This window comes from Gopherus evgoodei, chromosome 7 (genome assembly GCF_007399415.2).
Source record: "Gopherus evgoodei ecotype Sinaloan lineage chromosome 7, rGopEvg1_v1.p, whole genome shotgun sequence".
Lineage (NCBI taxonomy): Eukaryota > Metazoa > Chordata > Testudines > Testudinidae > Gopherus > Gopherus evgoodei.
In genome coordinates this window covers 17,954,113-17,962,487 of record NC_044328.1, presented here as the reverse complement: position 1 = coordinate 17,962,487, position 8,375 = coordinate 17,954,113, and positions in this window count along the sequence as shown.

The window sequence follows — 8,375 nt, the reverse complement described above, 5'->3', positions numbered from 1 at the left end:
CAGCTAATATTGTTTTTCAAGTCTACTTTTTGAATAGTAATAAATCCTAAGATTCTTGCTGGGTCAGTCATAAGTGGAACCAAGGGAATAAAATCCACATTCCAGATGCAAGCCATCAAGGGGTAAAGGAATTATTATTAAGATGTAGACTAGCAAGGCAAGAAATGACTGTACAGCTTGCCACTTAGGGCTTAGGGCACTCTGTCTTACCTAGGGGTGCGGTAGATGCGCTCACGTATCAGAGGGGTAGCCGTGTTAGTCTGGATCTGTAAAAAGAGACAAAGAGTCCTGTGGCACCTTATAGACTAACAGATGTCTTGGAGCATAAGCTTTCGTGGGTGAATACCCACTTCGTCAGACGCATGTCAGATGTAGACGCTTGTAGATACTCTGTAACTTAAAGCCTTTATATCAAGATTGGGTGTTTTTTTTAAAACTATGTTGTCTAGCTCAAGATATGGGCTTGAAGCAGGAACCCATTAGTGAAACCAGTGCCAAGGGAACTACTTGTATTTTAGCAGCTTTATCATTTTGTTAGTTTGTACTGAATGGTGAACATTCCAAGTTAAAGGACTGCTGCGACACTTATTATACTGCTGTGAAGCTAATTTAACAGGAATAAGTCTGAAATGACTCTTTGATTAGAGTTTTTCTATAACAATCATGCTTTTTTTTTGGAGGTGGTTTATTTAGTTACTCTTATTAATTTGAATTCTGTGTTCTATGAAGTAAACCCTGAACTCTTTTTATTATCACCAGCTCTGGGATTTATGGTTTAATCACAGTAGTTTCATGGAAGATGCATCATATGCTTCCAACAAGGATTTTCAAGTACAAAATTAATCTCTTAGTCTTTTCTCTTGAGTTTAACTCATCTTTTCAGAGATTGGATTGGATACCATCAAAAAGGACATATGTGCATATACGTGTAAGATTACTGCATGCCAATCTGGTGGAAACTTCTATTAAGATATTGAACTAAAACCAATGATTGAATAATATTTGAGTTTAACGGGGAAACTAAAAAAAAAAATCGAAGCCCTGATTTAAAATTAGTTTGCTAATGGGTTTTTTGAAGTACTGATCATATGGTTATGCTGTGTTATTATAAGCATATATTAAAACCTGTTGAGAAATTCATATATGTAACGAAGTGCACATCACATATAGTAAAATGATTTCACGGGATTGCATATCAATAGCCTGATTCGCCGCTATCCTGAGCCTCATACATTCATTTACACCTTTGCAAAGTGGATATAAAACATTACTGTGACAGTCTTCGCTTCTGGGAAGCATTGCCTAGTGGTGAGGGGCATAGTCTCTTGACCTGCAGACAGGGCCAGATTATAACATTCTGAGGGCCTAAACTATGTCAAGTGTAAGAGGCCCCATACCATAAAAAACATTAATTTATTATTTTCACAGAAAGGACATTGAATATACAAACACAAAAGCTTTGCATATATACAAAGGCAAAGTTGTAAAAATAGAATAATTTAACTAAAACACGTCTTGCAATATGCCTATTTGCATTATGAAATAGTTTCAAATTAACATATTTTCATTTATGATTTCTTAATTAGTAGATACGAAAACTTTATATCTACAGCAACACAAAAGCAGTTACAGGTACACAGTCCAGCTTACTTAATGGAAGCAGTACAACCTGCAGTATGTCTGTTGGCACATCACATTAATTTTAATACTGAAATTTAAAACATTTTCTTTTGTGATTTTTGGAGAGCAGTCATTGATGTGCTCAAATGATAAGCTACAGTGTTCGTCACTTTCGATGCACAGAATGCTTAGGGCAGATAGCTTTTCTTGCAGCATTTTCTAGGCAGACATCTCTCTTTGTGTTCACTTCTCTATCATGCGTTCACCACAGAACCACAAATTAATCTCAGGTAAACACCTCGGACACACATAGTGACAACAAGGTATATGCGTGAAAGAAAGAATTTACTAGAAAAAAAACTAGTAATCTCTAGGCAGGCAATGAGAAAGTGAGAAAAAAAAGCATATACTCAAGCAAATACATGAATATTATAGGCTTTAATAGCCTATAAATCACATATGCACATAGTTTGAAATTACTTGCTCACCAAGTACTCAGAATATTTTGATATATATGTATATCTCCCTTCACTTCTCTCAAAACCCTCTATTTGTCCTTTCATCAGCACTCTCTGATATTTACTGTGAAGGTTCCCGAAACTGATGGAGGGAAGCCAACACAGATTTATCCTTCTCAAGATCCACTCAACCCAAGTCCATAAGACGATCACCTGCAAACTCAGTCATGTGACGCATGGACAGTGCATGAAGCAGAAAGCTGCGTGTGCACTAAAATATAGAATTGTACGTATGTACAGATCAAAAGAAGAAAGAACACACTAACACTTAAGAAAACGAATAAAAACAGGAGCAAAGGTACTATACACTGAGCATGCTGGATTGTAAACAAAGGATGGTGGCCTTCCGACTATTACATGACGTCACCCTTAGGACAAATCCCATACAAGTATGAGCTTGGCAGGATTCCTTCACAACACCGCCATCTCTGACCTCACATTTTTCCCCGATTTTATCAGCAGTGAGATTATTTATTTAAATTTAAGTTAAAAGGCATAGTCAGAATTTTACCAGTAGCAGCTGGCCAACAAAACGCTGCCTTAGGAGACCAATAGCAGACTTATTCATAGAAATACTAATTTTACAAGTGCAATTATCATTTTTTTTCTCAGCCCTGGCCTTCCATCTGTCCATAATGAACAATTAGTGAAGGGTAAGAACAGGGTAAGGGTATTTGTGTAGCCCAGATGTGTATATTTGTCATATTTGAATGAAAATGTCTACATTTAGAGAGAATCTTTTTCCCATATCACCTTTATTTATCAACTGATTATGATAAAATTTGAAATGGAGTCTGTTTTTTTTCTTTTTTAGATGACCCTCATATTGCAAGGCCCTTAGCTGTAGTTTAGTTCGTTTATACCTTAATCTGGCACTGAGGCTATAAACAGCTTGGGCTCTAGCCTGTAACTGGTAGTAGTTATGAAGGCCGGGGCCCATTCAGAACCACTAATTCCTCCTTTGTTTTTTAATTCCTTTGGAAGAATACTCTAGCAGACCAAACTGCGAGGAGGCATGGCCTCCCTCAGACATGGATGCAAAGGGATGGCCACACCAGTTTACAGCCCTCCAGCCAGGTTAGTTTAGGGTGACCAGACAGCAAGTGTGAAAAATCAGAAAGGAGGGGGGAGTGTAATAGGAGCCTATATAAGAAAAAGACCCAAAAATAAAGACTGTCCTTATAAAATTGGGACACCTGGTCACCCTAGGTTAGTTCCAAGTCTCAGGGATAGTCCATAAAAAAACAAACACACAAATAAACTGGGTTAGTATGTGAGAAATGAAATGTCTCCCTCTCCACGTATAACAGAAGCCGATCCTCCCTTTCCTCAGGGAGGGACCTTCAGTGGATTGGAGACATCCTGCCTTTTCTTAGCCCTTTCTTCAGGAGCTGCAAGGTAAAAGGCCTTTCTGTTCCCTGGTCTGCCTCCAAGTGAGCTCCCTTTTAATTCCTTCTCTAGCCTGTGTATCTCTTGAAAGTATGGCGGAGCAGGGCTGGCTGAACCCAGAGCCCTTGTTGCCACACGTGGGGGTTTGTATCACAGCTACCAAATCAGAACAGTAGCATTTTAGGCACACATTGTACAGGCAAAATTAGGTGCAGAGCAACAGAGAATCGGGCTTTGAGTTTATTCTGGTTTTAGAGGTATTACCGTTAGACCTGTGCAAATAACTAAGAGCTCAGTAGACAAACAAACAACATACATTTGGGTCAACCTGAAACTAACTTTTTTGGCTAAACAAAAAAGAATCAAATATTTTTGTTCACGTTGAACTGAATGTTTTGTTTAACCTGAAACAAAACATTTTGGTATGCAGGGTATTTTACCCTTTTTTTAAAAAATGGAAGCAAAATTTCAAACACAAAATCATTTTGAACTGAAAAACTAAACTGTTTGGTTTAGACAGTGTCAAAACCAAGCAGAGTTTTTTTAAACTTCTTTTTTTTCTGTCAAAATAATTTGGTGAATTCAACATGAATTTACAAAATGTTTTGGTCAACTTGAATATGCATTTTTGTCAAAAAAAACATTTACCCAGCGGTAATTACCAATTACAATATACTCCCCATTTTAAGAAAACTCTCTCTCAAGCAAGTAGAATCTTTCCAAACACAACAAATATTTTAGTGCAAACTCTGCATCATGTACTGTAAAGACAGTCATGTGACTTTTACCCATTCTCCCCAAACTTGCCAGGCAGTGACTTTCTGCTCAGCCTGCTCCAAACCTCTCCTGCTATATGGTTGTTTAAATTCCCCAATGCTGAAGGTGAAAACATGATTTAAGTTCTGATTTTTGTCTCTTAGTTAATGTAGGCTATGGCCAGGAAACAGTTTTCAATGCTAAAATGCTCCCATCCCATGGATTTGAAGAAAAATGAAAAAAAATGAAAGTTTTCTCAGGCCTTTTTAATGTGTGTGTTTTATCCCCTGACTCGACTCAGATTATCCCTTTTGTTCCCTATTTTGAAACTGATTTAAAAAAAAATCAGGGGGTCCACTCTATATCACCCCAGTTCTAAGAATCTCAGCCCAGGGCCCCAAATTGTCCACCCCTTCCAGGCTTGGCAACAAACAGAACAAAAGGGAAATTAACACAAAGGAATTGTCCTAAAGATGGATTAAGGTCCTCTACCTTCAGGATATGTCTATACTACCCGCTGGGTCCGCGGGCAGCAATCGATCCAGCAGGGATCGATTTTTCGCATCTAGTCTAGATGTGATAAATCAACCCCTGAGCCCTCTCCTGTTGACTCCTGTACTCCAGCGCCACGAGAGGTGCAGGCAGAGATGACGGGGGAGCAGCAGCAGTCGACTCATCATGGTGAAGACTCCACGGTAAGTTGATCTAAGTACGTTGATTATAACTTAGATCGATTCCCCCCTCTCAGAGGGTGCTCATGGCCCTGAACTGAGTTCACAAGTCAATAGAGAGGAACAGTCCCCTCTCAATGTGAGTCAGCATTGGGCTGGCCTGCCCTCCCTTCAGGGAAGGACCATCAAAGCAGCCATATGAGTAGCCTCTGCCTTCAGTCAGTCCTCTCTGCAACAGTTGAAGACGACAGTCTGCTCTACCTGTCCCCATCCAGCCAACAACTGGGATGGGTTTCTTCCTCTTAAGCACCTCCCTCCAAGTGTGACATCTCTCACAGGTGTGAAAAGGCAGGGCCACCTGAGCCCACATTAGCTCATTAACTCCACATTGCCCAGTGAGAGATTTGTATACCCCATCACAGCTCCATTTGACTGCAATGGCAGCCACAGAGCAGCAACACACCCATTTGCACCCATCCTGAGGATTTTAGCCCGAATGAATGGAGGAAAAATCCACTCCAATTTCCCCCAAAACTGCTCTCCACTCAGCAGAAGGGATGGCAATATGTTCCATTTTGACAGAGAAAAGAGAATAATCTGAAGTAGGTTATTGGAAGCATTCCTAATCAGTTCATTTTATTTAGGACCCAAGATCTACAATCTGAGGACACCTTGCCAATAGTACATTTGAAACACAGCCTTTATAAGAATCCCATAGTACTGATTAAAGTTTGTGCAAAGAAAGGAAGTTTTGAGTAATTTAAGGAAAATTAGCCATATATGCCATAGAGATTACAACGATATGTTGCTGTTTCCTTGTGTACTTTAAATATTCTTTGTGAAACAGGGATCTACCGGGCAGAACAATATAATATATACCAATGAAGGTGCCAACTCATCAGCAATTAATGGTTATTTTTAATAGTTATTATGCCTTTTCTGCAACAATAAAATCTTTTGAATATTATGTCTCATGGCAGATTGCAGTGCATCTCATCTGTAAATTCCCCAAAGTGTCAGTTTGAATCTGTGCATGGTATTGCAATTATAATGAGGAATATTCTGAATTTATAAGCATCTACCTTCAACCATCTGGACTGGCTCCTTTATTAAATTTGTTTCTGTGTTTTCATAGTCTCATGGTAATTAATTTAAGATATAAAAGAAATTTATCGCTGTGTGCAGAAGCCTGTCATTCTTCCATTTAATGGCAGTGCGAAAAATTAAGGACTAAGCAGGACGTATCATTACCAGACACACTGCTGCAGATAGGTGCCAAATCTTTTACCTAGACGAACTGGCACTGCGAGAAACTCCTGATGCCTGATACACAGAAAAGAGACATAATATAATTTATCCTTGTTAGCAAGGAGCTTTGAATCAGATCTCAGCACCAAGTGAGGTCATTCAGAAACTAGCAATACTGCCATATTGTGAGGATTATGATATGTGGGCATAATGTGGGAACATTGGACACGCCATAATGGAATAGACAAGTGGTTCATCTAGTCTAGGTTCATATTTCCAGACGAAGCTGATGCCATTAGGTGAAACTCACCCCAGTGTAGAGGCCCGACACCAGGTCTATGCAGCACTGATTCCCACTTAACTCCACAAAGTAGAGCTTGCATTAACATTAGGTATTTGTATAGTGTAGTGACTAGAGGCCCCAAATAAGCTCCAGGGCCCCATTATGCTAGGCACTGTGCACACAAACAGAAAGATGGTCCCTGCTGCAAAGATCTTACAGAGCCTGAATAAAGAAGAGTTAAGCAGTGTATAGGCTCTGGCAGGTCTTCTGCCTAAGAGTGAATTGTATCTATCCAAAAAAAGGTGTAAAACCCCACAAAATGCACGGAATTACTCAATAGTACACACTGTCTGTGTGGGGCAGGTTTCTTTTATAATCCTGGCTAGTGATTACTGAAGTATTAATAGCTTTGGTAATTTTAGTCATTTGCATTAGTTTGTCTTTGCATTCTTGCCTACAAGAGTCTAAATAAATTTCACTAAACTCCTTCTTTTACATACCAGAGTTGATCCATCTAGCTGTAAGGGATACTATTCACTTTGAATGTAGCCCCTACTTTGGCTAGTGAATCCTTCCTGAACCCATACCAGATTAAGTGAATGTAAATGCTCACCAAGTAGGCTGGGTGAATAGTTTTCAGACTATGTTTTGTTCTCTATTCCTTGTTTGGATTGTAGGCATAGTCAGTTGAGTCGCGAGGTATTGTTTCTGCTTCTTAATCCTATCTGAAACATCTTAAACCAGAGAATAACAAAGAGCAAATACTGAATAATGCCATTTCCATTACACATTTTCAGACAATTATTGGGTTAAAATTAAGGAAATTTACTAGTTTTGCATGAGTTTTCATGAATGATTTGCAATTGCCTAAATATTTTTAACTAACATGATCCCTAGATTACAGTAAAATGAACTGGGGACTTCTAGGTCACAAAAATGTTGATGTTGGCCAGCTGTATTAGATGGCCAGGACTAGATCTTCAGCTAATGTAAATCAACATACTGTAAAAGTTTTGTTATCCGGCATGTTGTGGGAATAGGAGTTGCTGGTTAGTCAAACATTCCAGTTAACTAAGAGTTGTACTTACTAATGGAGGAAGTTTGGCTGCAGGAGGGGGCTCATGGCTGAGGTTTTGGGTGTGGGAGGAGTCTTGGGGCAAGAGGTTGGGATGCAGAAGGGGTTTCGGGGTGCCGGATCTGGGCAGCACTCACCTCAGGTGGCTCCCCGTAAACAGCAACATGTCCCTGCTGCTCCTAGGTGGAGGAGCGGCCAGGTGGCTCTGTGCGCTGCCTCCGCCCACAGGCGCTGGCCCCTCAGCTCCCATTGGCTGCAGTTCCTGACCAATGGGATCTGCAAAGCCAGGGATCAGGACAGGGCAGGAGCAGCACATGGAGCCCCCATGGCTGTTCCTATGCCTAGGAGTAGCAGGGACATGTCCTTGCTTCTGTGGAGCCATGCAGAGTCAGGTAGAGAGCCTGCCAGCCCCGTACCAACTGGACTTTTAATGGATATCAGAAATGCTGATTTCTAGAGCTTTCTGGTTGGTCAAGGGCCAGATAACACAGCTGTTACTGTAGTACCCTTGAAGCCTCTGGAGCAATGCTGATTTATGGGAATTGAGTATGGCCTCCACTGAATATGAAGAGTAGACAAGATAAAATCCAGATTGTTTCCTGTTGGAAAAACTCACTTATCAAGCTCAAGGGAGAGGGATAGCTCGGTGGTTTGAGCATTGTCCACTTAAGCCCTGTGCTGTGAGTTTAATCTTTGAGGGGGCCATTTAGGGATCTGGGGCAAAAACCTGTCTGGGGATTGGACCTGCTTTGAGCAGGAGGTTGGACTAGAAGACCTTGTGAGGTCCCTTCCAGCCGTGATATTAAGTTATTTCC